The sequence below is a fragment of the Schistocerca americana genome, chromosome X, assembly GCF_021461395.2.
Source record: "Schistocerca americana isolate TAMUIC-IGC-003095 chromosome X, iqSchAmer2.1, whole genome shotgun sequence".
Taxonomy (NCBI): domain Eukaryota; kingdom Metazoa; phylum Arthropoda; class Insecta; order Orthoptera; family Acrididae; genus Schistocerca; species Schistocerca americana.
In genome coordinates this window covers 567,588,807-567,602,762 of record NC_060130.1, presented here as the reverse complement: position 1 = coordinate 567,602,762, position 13,956 = coordinate 567,588,807, and positions in this window count along the sequence as shown.

The following is a 13,956-nucleotide window of genomic DNA, read 5'->3' as shown; positions in this document are numbered from 1 at the left end:
TAAAATTTGGCAGTGCAAAGTTTAAGTCAATAATGGTTATCCGCTGAGCACTCCATTTCGACAGTCCGATACAGCACAGTCAGTATTCCCGATAAAGCGAGCCAAGAAGCAGTGGCTGCTTACTGTTCTTTCAGTGGCCTTGCGTGGGCATGCTTACATGAGAGTTTATTTAACCCTTTAACGGGCGCATTTTTTGTGGCGACTCAGCGAAGCAAATTTTGTTTTCATCGAATTAGAATTATTATCAATTTATTATATTTTATTTTTCGATAATTTTAGTTTTGTGATTTAGGTCTAAAAATTATGGTGGTAAATTTATCACCACAGCACTTTCTTAAAACTTACATTTTCGGTGGTAAACCGATTTCCCACTTGTGAGCTTTACACTTTGGTGGGAAGAAGATATCCCATTTCCATTTTATAAACTGTAACACGTTGCCGTTACATGTAAAAAAATTTTAAGAAGACGGTGATTTCTTTTTATTTTACTTTAATTCAAATACATTTACGTCACAAAATTAACAAGTAATCATCCTTTTTCATCAAAATGTTCAAATACCTGATTTACAAGTAGTAATTCTTTTTCCACAAAATTATCAAATGATTGTTAGATTTTCTCTTTATTTTCCATGAAACTGACGGTAGCATAGTTCGATACACAGGGGTACGTTGCAGGAGCAGCATACATATGTTGTTCTCTTGTCACGAGCTTTTGTTAAACACTTTCGCCACCATCTGTAGGTTGTTTCTAAAACAGGCATATGATCGCCTACTTTTGACAGTTGAACATGATCTGGTACGGTGTTCTTCTTGGTTAGAATGGTTACTGGACGTCCTTTTTTTTGCGGGATGTAAAGCCATCTATCAATTGATCTGCGAGTCGTAATCGAAAGTTCAGTTGATCATCATATCTCACTTGTCTGTTTTGTTCAATATAAAGGCATTTACAACTTCCATGTCTAATAGGAAATAGAGAATCCGATGCCACCACTTACTAGAACGTCGAACTACTGCATGACGTTCTCTAAGTCGATCAAAGTGATCTACATCTCCCATTGTGGTATTGTATGTTGCCACAGCTGAGGGACACGTAACCATGCTGATTGCGCCATCCTTATTCTTTCTTGAGACAAGTGTGGTATCCCTAGGATTGTTTGAAGCTGTCAAAATAGTGACAGGTTTCCGGAATATCCATTTTATAGCTGAAATGGCACGTTTGCATTGAAACTGAAATTCTCCTCTTTTGAAGGTACATTTATCTTTCATCATTGAAGGAAGCCCTTTTCGGTTTGCTCTGACAGTCCCTATAGAGTAGATTCCATTGTTCAAAAGCATTTGAATTGGATTCACTGTGGTGAAGAAGTTGTCAAACGCTACTAAACTGTTACTATATTTCAGGTCTTGGGTGAGGCTAATGACAGCACGCCCTCCCAGAGAATTTTCTGTAAATCCATCAGTTGATTTTCCTGTGTAAATATCAAATTTGATGACATAGCCAGTCTTTGAATCTGCTAAACGCCATACCTTGTATCCTCGTTTTACTGCCTTGAGAGGCATATACAGCTTGGGCGAGGACCGTCACTAGAAATATTGACGTCCATGGAGCAAGAATTGTTTGCACTGTTATTGATATTAGGTTGTGGAACCAAACACGGATCAACGCCTGAAACAGATTCATCGTTAGGTGCTTCATCGCTTCCTATTTCAGAATCCTCAGGAGAGCTAGGTAGTGAAAATAGCAACTCCAATTCTTCTTCTGGTGTGTATTTCTTAGTATAGGCGTGCTTTTTTAACATTTTTGCTACGAAAAGCAAAGAAAGATAGTGAGGCGAACGGTAAGTGATAATATGATATTCCTATTATATTTGCCACCACTATTAAAATTTACTTACCACAATGTGAAAACACGAAAGCTATGAGCTTATTATAGTAACACAGACACATACTTCAGAAGCGAAGCAAACTCTTCCGACAACAGTAGTGTCCCCGCGATACACACAAACTGAATATTGTAGCAGTATTCATACACCTGATACAGTGTAATACCACAAGATGTCAGGCAAATACAGCGGTGGTAACACGTATTTGCTGAAGCATTGTGGTACCTCGACGTTTGTGGTAAGTATGCTTCCCAAGGACCACAAAAGACATTTTGGTATATATATTTCCCGACTCCTTTCAGAAACGACCTTTGGTGTTAAGCATACTTCCCAAGAACCCTGGGAGCTCCATTGTTTGATGGGATATATACTTCCCACAGCCGTAAAAGCTACGTTTAGCAAACAAACAGGAAGCAGAGCTAGTGCAGCGGACTACCACTAGGGGCCAGGAGCGTGCGGAAGTTGGAACACGTATTTCCATGGATGCAGTAAAGGAATACTATTAGTGGAAAGTGTATCTCCCACAGCCTGCGAAAGGGATAACTAGTGTGAATTCAAGGTGTGACTTCATCAGCAATGTGAAAACAATTGACTACAGATTTCAATAAATTGAGCGAGGAATCGCAATTTATCCATTGATGTAGTAGACTTGTTTATGTCAGCATTTGCTAGCATCGCTTAGATGAGAGTCATTAACTGTTCAAATTGTAAAACTTAAAGTCAAGCACTTCTACATGAAATTCTTAGTATTATGTTCTTACATTTCCTAATTTAGGTAAACAGATGTTTTAAATATTGTGTCCACGGATCGTAATTATTCAAAATACACACTGCCAACAAATGTATTTACATTGTATTTACTTGTATCGTAGGACACAAGAACATTCGTCCATAACGATCACATACACGTATGTGTTTGACAGTTTGGCGTGAGCTGTACAGACACATGCACTCTCACAAACGAATTATATTTACTGAACGTATACAATATAATTGTTTAGTTTAAAAGATATTGGGTAGGTATACTAGAACGGAGAGTTTTCAGAGTGCTGTAGTGCTTCCTGTATACTTCGCCGGTCACAAACATTCTGGGTATGCTCGTTAATCGGTGCTCACATACACACATCAAAAGAAGTTTTGCATCACCTCCGTTCCGAGAGTTCCGGAGCCTGTACAGAAAACTGGAATAGAGATCAACATAAACATCAAATCGGCCCTTTTTATAGCTCATGAAAGCCACAAATTGCATGTTGTACCACCATACAGCGAGACCTTGAGAGGTGGTGGTCCAGATTGCTGTACACACCCATACTTCTAATACCCAGTAACACGGCCTATTGCACTGATGCATGCCTGCATTCGTCGTGGCGTACTATCCAATAGTTCATCAAGGCACTGTTGGTCCAGATTGTGCCACTCCTCAATGGCGATTCGGCGTAGATCCCTCTGAGTGTTTGGTGGGTCACTTCATCCATAAACAGCGGTTTTCAATCTATCCCAGGAATGTTGAATAGGGTTGATGTCTGAAGAACATGCTGATCAAACAAGTCGAGCGACGTAGTTATCATGAAGGAAGTCATTCACAAGATACGTACGATTTGGGCGCGAATTGCATCCATGAAGACAAATGCCTTGCCAATATGCTGCCGATATGGTTGCACTATCGGAGGATGGTATTCAAGTACCGTAAAGCCGTTACGGCGCCTTCCATACCACCAGCGATGTGCGTCTGCCCCACATAATGGCACCCCCAAACAGCAGGGAACCTCCACACTGATGCACTCGCTGGACAGTGTGACTAAGGCGTTCTGCTTGTTGGGTTGCCTCCAAACACGTCTCCGACGATTGTCTGCCTGAAGGCATATGCGACACCACACCCATCGGTGAAGACAACGTGATGCCAATTCAATCCATTCGGCATGTTGTTGGGCCCATCTGTACCGCTTTTCATGGTGTCATGGTTGCAAAGGTGGACCTCGCCGTGGACGTTGGAAGTAAAGTTGCGCATCAGGCAGCCTTTTGCGCACAGTCTGAGTCATAACAAGATATCCTGTGGCTGCACGAAAAGCATTATTCAGCATGGTGGCGTTGGTGTCACGGTTCCTCCGAGCCATAATCCGTAGGCAACATCCATTTACTGCAGTAACAGCCCTTGGGTGGCCTGAGCGAGGAATGTAATGGACAGTTTCTGCCTCTCTGTATCTCCTCCATGTCCCAACAAGATCGCTTTGGTTCACTCCGGGACTCCAGGACACTTCCCTTGATGAGAGCCCTTCCTGGCACAAAGTAACAATACGGACGCGATCGAACCGCGGTATTGACCGTCTAGGCATGGTTCAACTAGAGAAAACACGAGCTGTGCACCTCCTTCCAGCAGGAATGAATGGAACGGATCGTCTGTCACACCCCCACCGTCTCGTAGGCGCTGCCTGAGCACCACCAGCTGGGATGCAGATCGGTCCACGCTGCTGCAGCTTTACAGAGCCCCTGTTCAACCCCTCCTTGACTATCGAAGTCCGGTTTATGTTTCAGCGTTTACTCCAATCAGTGCACCACTGTGGCGTTCGCCTAGAGAAAGGAGCCATTAGGAAGAGTCAAGTGACCAGCGTTCTGCTGGAGGCCGGAGTCTTTCCATTGCAGGATAGGCTTGCACAACTGCTGACCAGTTTACATTGCACACTATCGTAATTCTCCTGTGCATTGATATTACCGTATCCATTTCCCACCTATGGCCGTACATCTCTTGCACTGGCAGCCCAGGTTAGGGCTTCCAGTTGCAGTTCGTGTCCCACCCCTTCTTTCCTAACTGGAGTCCTATCCTTTACCACACTGCTGACACATTACTACTTGAATCTGGAAGTGCATCTACCATTTCGTTGCCAACTTTAATTTCAGTAATTTTCTATACGTTTAACATTCCCTTTCATTCTAAATATTTCTCCATCAATAATTAATTTTCCACATCTCGTCCCTTGTCTTCCCATTCTAGAGTACACACATCCCGTTCTATCCATACCTCAGTCTCATGTTCATCCCAAAATAATTTACTAACTATTTCCTTCACCCCAAAATCATTCCTTCCCTTTTCTAAACCTCTAGCAATTTTAAACTTCTCTCATTTCCACATATATGGCGGTAACGATCGTAATTTTCTACCGTACAATGTAAATCAGCCACACTAAAATCACACTCCTCCTTCATATACCAATTCGTACGAACTTCATTACACAAACTACCCTCATCCAGAATGAGATTTTCATTCTGCAGCAGAGTGCGCTCTGATATGAAACTTTCTGTCAGACTAAAACAGACCTTTGCCTGTCGCGGGCAAGTGCTCTACCAACTGAGCTACCCAAGTACGACTCACGGTCTGTCCTCACAGCCTTACTTCTGCCTGTACCTCGTCACCTACCTTCCAAACTTTACAGAAGCTCTCCTGCGAACCTTGCAGAATTAGCACTCCTGAAAGTATGGATATGAGGAGACATGGCTTAGCCACAGCCTGGGGGATCTTTCCAGACGAGATTTTCACTCTGCAGCGGAGTGTGCGCTGATATGAAACTTTCTGACAGATTAAAACACAGCCATCTTCACCGTAAATATTCATCTCAGCAACCTTATCTGCTGGTACACCATTTAAATCACTACAAAAATTCACATCAGAAACCTAACTTTCCTCCGTCGACAAATGAACTGTATGTGAATCGTACACAACTTTATCCTCCGCTGCTACATTACACAAATTGCTGCTACCTTGTCGTACAATTTTTGGACTTCCAGACTTGTTACATTCCACTGTGACCAGACAAAAATCAACACACACTGTCATTTTTACACACCTTTCATCCAGATTAACCCCCGATCCGACTTTACATACATTACCACATTCACTCTCTGACAAACGTCTTAGATTCACACATTCATCAGTAAGTTTGGTTTCGGCTTTATTCGTGACTAGAAACACGTAAATACCTTCCTCCGAAGTATCAATACCAGTACCTTTCACATCGTTACATAAATTACCATTACTCTGTTCATTTAAACTGAAATCATCTACCTCCGCCGATACATTGTTAACTTCAACTGCTGGTGAGACCAATGGTAAGCCTCCCTTAGTAATATTAATTCTTTCCGCCGAAACACAATCACCCTCTCTTGCAGCTGGCGAGGTGAAAGCTACGCCGCCTTCACTAACATCGACGCTTTTCACCGATTCTCAAATACTTGCTACTACGACACCTTCCTTACTGCAATTGCAACTATTTGTTAAAACCTCCTCAAAACTCTCCACACAATTTGCTTTCACATAATTCACCTCCTTCTTTAGATCTTTTTGAACCACTGAATCTTTCCATTCATCACTATTCACACACACATTCATTACACATCCATAACTTACATCATTCCCCGCAAATCTATTCCCATTACTTTTACATTAATCTCCGACAAATCTATGCTTCCGCCGTTAGCGCCTGCTTTTATTGAAAGAACCACCTATATAGCCTTCCTCTTTAACGTACTGCATAGTACATATTTGTTGCCTATCTCCTAACTTATCAACATATCTACCATTACCATTATCTCCAGTTCTTTTCATCACCTGTTCAGATCACCGCCCGCATCTCGTGGTCGTGCGGTAGCGTTCTCGCTTCCCACGCCCGGGTTCCCGGGTTCGATTCCCGGCGGGGTCAGGGATTTTCTCTGCCTCGTGATGGCTGGGTGTTGTGTGCTGTCATTAGGTTAGTTAGGTTTAAGTAGTTCTAAGTTCTAGGGGACTGATGACCGTAGCAGTTAAGTCCCATTGTGCTCAGAGCCATTTGAACCAGCCATTTCAGATCACCACCCCCGAACCCGAGATGTGGTGAGCATCAGTTTCGCGACCGGTTGCTAAGCGATTGCACTTCGGCCGAATTTCCTCCATCAAATCTGCGTTCTTTACTTGGGTCCCGCTCACGGTAGTTATCACCCCCGTTCGTTCTCCGACCATTTCTGCTCATTCCAGCTACTATCTGCGTGTGAATTCCTTTGATTCCTCTCACGATTATTATTTTGGTGATGATTATTGGGATTCCCATTTTGATAACTACGACCCGGTTTGCTCTGAGGTTTGAACTTCAAAGCCCTCTCTAATTTTTCTACAAATTCTAGAAATTCGTCAATGGAATGACATGGACTATGGACAAGATCCAACTGCAAAGTTCCGGGTAATCGCCTTTTTGACGTGGTGATGTCCGTTAAAACCCCCGACGAATGTTTCACATGCATAAGCTTGCCAGATTCGCGCTTGCAAAAATCTCTCATTGTCCCATTACCGTACCTGATACTCGGACCACTTAAAAATTCATTTTCTTTCCTCGTCTGTTTTGCCTTGCTCCAAAATTTATTCAGAAAACACTTTTCGAACTTTTCTTACGACTCGCACGAACTACATTTAACATTTGCCCAAGACCGTGGGTCTCCCTCCAAATGCCATTTAACGTATTTTATTTTCGCTTCGTCTGACATGCCGTGAACAAATGTGTCGGTACACGCTGCCAAGAATATTACTGGGTGATGTCTTCCATCATCGGTGTAACATTTCACAGATCCGGTATTTGCCCAAGGGATATTTACATCGTCATGCAAATAATTGTAACGTACATCTTTCCTTTTAAGGTTACATGATCCCTATTATTAATTTCAACATGAGCTGTGTAACGTCTGCCGTTGTGGTTTCAGAAAGCTTTGACAATCCCAAGATACATATCTCCTTCATTAACACAAAGCACAGTCCTCATCAAAGCGTCAACGTGGAATTCCCAGCCACGTGGGTGGCCTGGACGACGCGCTGGGGCTACCCCTCTTGCCCCCGCTAACGTTCGGCACCATACGGCACCGATGAGCCGTGGCCTCCGAGAGGCTCCCGCACGGCCTCGCCAACTCTGAACTTAGAATCTTTTTAGGGCGCTACAACTCGCCCATTACCTTACAGTACGCACAAAAATCTACGTGACACTAAGGAGACTACGAATGTGTCGCAGTCCTCCATGCAGGCCTCTTGCAGGGACTCTGTGGTTCTCTGCCGGCAGTCGTGTGAAGTTAGCACCCCTTTCTCGAGAAATATACATTTTTTTCAGAGTTCTTGATAGATATGGAATAGTTCTAGAGTTCTTTGTACAAAATTTCAATAGTTCTACAGAATTTAGCGAAGAAAACAACAATATTCGAAAAAATTTTCGTATCGAAAATGTTCTTTGGCAATTTCCGCAAAATGTAAATAAGTACAAGAGTTCTGAGCACAGTTCTGAACAGAGCTCCAAGAGTTCTTTCGAAAATCCAAGTAACGTTTTTTTGTGCAGCTGATAGTTTACGAGATAATTGCATTTTAATGAGAAAATCTTTTCACTTACTGTGAAGTTGGCACCCTTTTTTTCAGAAAGATATATTTTTTTCAGAGTTCCTGATAGATATGGCATAGTTCTAGAGTTCTTTGTACAAAATTTCAATAGTTCTGCAGAATTTAGCGACGAAAACAACAATACTCGAAAAAATTTTCGTATCGAAAACGCTCTGTGGCAATTTCCGCAAAATGTAAATAAGTACAAGAGTTCAGAACACAGTTCTGAACAGAGCTCCAAGAGTTCTTTCGAAAATCGAAGTAACATTTTTTTGTGCAGCTAATAGTTTACGAGATAATTGCATTTTAATGAGAAAATCTTTTCACTTACTGTGAAGTTGGCACCCTTTTTTTCACAAATGTATACTTTTTTCAGATTTCTTGATAGATATGCCATAGTTCTAGAGTTCTTTGTACAAAATTTCAATAGTTCTGCAAAATTTAGCGACGAAAACAATATTCGAAAAAATTTTCGTATCGAAGACATTCTTCGTCAATTTTCGCAAATTGTAAATAGGTACAACAGTTCTGAGCACAGTTCTGAACAGAACTCCAAGAGTTCTATCGAAAACCCTATTAACATTTTTTTGTGCAGCTAATAGTTTACGAGATAATTGCAATTTACGGAGAAAATCTTTTCACTTACTGTGAAGTTGGCACCCTTTTTTTCAGAAATGTATACTTTTTTCAGATTTCTTGATAGATATGCCATAGTTCTAGAGTTCTTTGTACAAAATTTCAATAGTTCTGCAAAATTTAGCGACGAAAACAATATTCGAAAAAATTTTCGTATCGAAGACATTCTTCGTCAATTTTCGCAAATTGTAAATAAGTACAACAGTTCTGAGCACAGTTCTGAACAGAACTCCAAGAGTTCTATCGAAAACCCAATTAACATTTTTTTGTGCAGCTAATAGTTTACGAAATAATTGCAATTTAAGGAGAAAATCTTTTCATTTACTGTGAAGTTGGCACCCTTTTCTCCAGAAATGTATATTTCTTTCACAGTTCTTGACAGGTATGCCATAGTTCTAGAGTTCTTTGTACAAAATTTCAATAGTTCTGCAGAATTTAGGGAAGAAAACAACAATACTCGAAAAAATTTTTCTATCGAAATCATTTTTTGTCAATTTTCGCAAAAATTAAACTGGTACAACAGTTCTGAGGACAGTTCTGAACAGAACCCCAAGAGCTCTATCGAAAATCCTAATAACATTTTTCTATGGCGATAATAGTTTGTGATAAATTGATTTAATGTGGGACACACTTTCTCTACAGAAAATATAAATATATTCGTACAACAGTTCTGATGACTGTTCTGGACACCACGTGAAGAGTTCTATCGAAATTCCTAGTAGAATTTTTTAGTGCAGGTAATAGTTTAAGAGGTAATCGCAACTTAATTAAGAACCCCATAAGAGCTCCTACTGTGAAGCTGGCACCCTTTTTTTCAGAAATGTATACTTTTTTCAGATTTCTTGATAGATATGCCATAGTTCTAGAGTTCTTTGTACAAAATTTCAGTAGTTCTGCAAAATTTAGCGACGAAAACAATATTCGAAAAAATTTTCGTATCGAAGACATTCTTCGTCAATTTTCGCAAATTGTAAATAAGTACAACAGTTCTGAGCACAGTTCTGAACAGAACTCCAAGAGTTCTATCGAAAACCCAATTAACGTTTTTTTGTGCAGCTAATAGTTTACGAGATAATTGCAATTTACGGAGAAAATCTTTTCACTTACTGTGAAGTTGGCACCCTTTTTTTCAGAAATGTATACTTTTTTCAGATTTCTTGATAGATATGCCATAGTTCTAGAGTTCTTTGTACAAAATTTCAATAGTTCTGCAAAATTTAGCGACGAAAACAATATTCGAAAAAATTTTCGTATCGAAGACATTCTTCGTCAATTTTCGCAAATTGTAAATAAGTACAACAGTTCTGAGCACAGTTCTGAACAGAACTCCAAGAGTTCTATCGAAAACCCAATTAACATTTTTTTGTGCAGCTAATAGTTTACGAAATAATTGCAATTTAAGGAGAAAATCTTTTCATTTACTGTGAAGTTGGCATCCTTTTCTTCAGAAATGTATATTTCTTTCACAGTTCTTGACAGGTATGCCATAGTTCTAGAGTTCTTTGTACAAAATTTCAATAGTTCTGCAGAATTTAGGGAAGAAAACAACAATACTCGAAAAAATTTTTCTATCGAAATCATTTTTTGTCAATTTTCGCAAAAATTAAACTGGTACAACAGTTCTGAGGACAGTTCTGAACAGAACCCCAAGAGCTCTATCGAAAATCCTAATAACATTTTTCTATGGCGATAATAGTTTGTGATAAATTGATTTAATGTGGGACACACTTTCTCTACAGAAAATATAAATATATTCGTACAACAGTTCTGATGACTGTTCTGGACACCACGTGAAGAGTTCTATCGAAATTCCTAGTAGAATTTTTTAGTGCAGGTAATAGTTTAAGAGGTAATCGCAACTTAATTAAGAACCCCATAAGAGCTCCTACTGTGAAGCTGGCACCCTTTTTTTCAGAAATATATTTTTTTTTCAGAGTTCTTGATAGATAAGTCATAGTTATAGAGTTCTCGGTACAAAATTTCAATAGTTATGCAGAATTTAGCGACGAAAACAACATTGTATAACAAAGCTGATTCAGGAATCCTTTCCTTTTGATACAATTCTTCCTGTTGCCACAATAAATCACTTGTGCATAGATTCCAACTGTACTGATCATTACAAAAATACAACCATTGACCAGCGGTGCACATTTCTTGCAGCGTTGTACAAAGCATTCGGCTTATCCGCTGTGAAAATACTACACTTAACGCTATTTTAAAATTTACGGTGGATGGCTTCCATTTATCTACGATGTCAGCATCTATCGAATTATCTTCATGCAAACGTGATGCCTGGATCACTCACTTCCCCTTTTAGGTACGGAGGAAACTAGAGTTCAGTCTTGTGGAAGTCAAAAAAGGAAATGTGGGCAGCCCTTCTTTTACTGATAGCAAACTCTAGAGAAATCTCCACACTTGTTTTTCTTCATCATGCCAACAAAAGAAAAACTCTCCCTTCATAGCTCTATTATCATTCCAGTACTAGTAAACCAGTTGTCCGCTTTCACATTTCGACCTGACTGATATATAGGTTTACACAGTCACAGAACAACATCAAATTGTTTATTGCTCAGTTGGTAAATCCTTCTGGTTGAAACACAGCGTATATTTCCAAATTGTACAGGTAAAATACTTAAGAATCCACACTTAAGAATCCATACTCGTTTGTTTTGATTGATACATATTGGCGAAAACTGTACCTTCCACAGAATCCTTCCAGCTTCTTGCCTACTGTAACATTTTCTCCAAGAGTGTAAGATTTGTGGTAGTTGCGTACAAACACAGTAAATATTTCCCGAATAGCTGTTGCTTGTCTAATTGTCTCCTTTCATCACGAATAGCGCGACTGTAAAATCTAAGGCTCTCCAGAATAAATTTGAAACGTTTTATGTTCGTTTGCGAGGTGAAATTTTTCAATGCCATCACCATCAGTTCCACACAGTTCTTCCAGGCTTTATCTGTTACTTTTGTTAACAACAATTAAAAACAAGAGACTGATGAAGGCTTTCAATTCAATATCATCTATTGATTTTACCCCTCTCTCACGCTGAAATGAGGCTTTGATGCTCCCAAAATTCTGATTTGAATACAAAACTACAGTAGACAAATATCGTTATCTATGAGGTAATTACAGCATCACAAATGCTGCTTTGGCTGCACCTATTGGTACAGGTAAATTTCGAATAATATTATGCTCTTCGAACAATATGCTTCGAATTTCTTCAACATTATCTAGTACTTCCCACTTAAAATATTAAAATTCCTATAAAATAACGCAACCAGGCGCAGTGTATTAATCTGATATTTGACGTTCAGACACCGGACACTGACTATTAAACAGTTCAAACAGAATTTAAGTGCAGTTTACATTCTGGATTAGCTTTGTACTACTTACTACGTTGATAAACAAATAAACTAATCGCTGAAATGAAATACGAAAGGGCACAGTGGATAAAAACGAGCAATCGGCTCATATCTCATCAAGAGAGCATTAGCGTCGATACTGAATCATACATACAACAATGAAAGGCACACATGAAGTGTATATTTTTAGAATCAGGAAGAACCAGATGAATTTTATCACGTAAAACAGTAATTGTTTTGAACTCTCATGACATCCAGGACCCACTAACAGCTAAAAATATGCCCAGGACCCTCATGGATGAAAGTTATATTGCAACATCACCAGCCGCTAGGATACATAAAAACATGTGCTGTGTGTAACGAATAAATTTGAAATTGATGTCGTTAATATTGTTGCAAACATTTGTTCTAGTTAGAAAGGAAGTGTGGAAGTTTGATGAGTTACACTACAGCGAGAGTTAAAAGTCTTTACAATGTATAGAAATGTAACTATATTTACTGAATATATCGTACAAACGAACTAAGTGGTATGTTTAAATCCTAATTCAATACATGACTGATAGAGGTGTTATAATGTTGAGGGGATACAGTATTAAAGTTAATAAGAAGTTCGAAATTTGTAAATAAGAACCTCGTTTATTTGGTCCTCAATAATCCGGATTTCCGGTTTATCCGTCTTTTTTTTCTTATAACACGAAGATGTGTAGTCGGTGAGGTACATAAGCTGCTTATCACCAGGCCGGTAATTTAGTCTAGTACTGAGTGATAAGGAACTCGGAGTGTGTGAATGACATTGTTTCTCAAGTATTGTACATTAATATAACGGTGTATTGATGCCCATCAAGTAAGTTGCATAGTAACCACGCCAACAGCACTCCACCACAGCTCATTGTACCTCCGGTGCGATTCTCGACAGGTGTGACACCATCTGGTTAGTGACGCGTGTGAATGTATCTGCTCTCTCAGCCATCTGTTTGTTTTGCACTGACGAGCCTTCTCTCCTTGAATCATCTAAGCGTGCACATCCCACGCTTCCACCTACAGTTACTACAGTCAGTCTTAAGAAGGTGTACTGGCATTTGTATAGTGCTGAACATTTAGACTTTTTGTATTTAGTAGAATATACATCCGGTTTTCGATTTTCGGTTTTCCAAAATAAAAGTGAGAATTTACGATCGTACTCATAGCTGTACTTCCAGCAGTACTTCATCTCCTGCGTTCCCAATTTCGTAGAAGTTGTCCTACGAAAATTGCAGAAGAAGCGCTCCTGGACGAAAGGATATTGTGACGATATTCTTTGGTCACAGCCTGGGGTTAGAGACCCGGTCCGGCACACAGTTTTTATCTGCCAGTAAGTTTCACATCGGCGCACACCCACTGCAGAGAGAACACACAATCTATTTCATAATCTACTGGCACCATAAAAATGTTATGAGGGTTATTAAAAGAACTCTTTCGGTGCTATCCAGAACTGGCAGCAAAAGGGTTGTGCCAATTTATTATAATGTAGACCAAGTGGGTCTCTCGAAAATGCTATTATCTCCTTAACTGTTATCCCCACAAAAAATGTTATTACAGTTGTCGGTAGAACTCTTAGGGTCGTATTAAGAAATGCCGTCAGATCTTTTGTACGAATTTATTACTTTTACATGACAAAAGTGAGTCCCACATTAATTATCTCATATAATGTCATCGTCACAA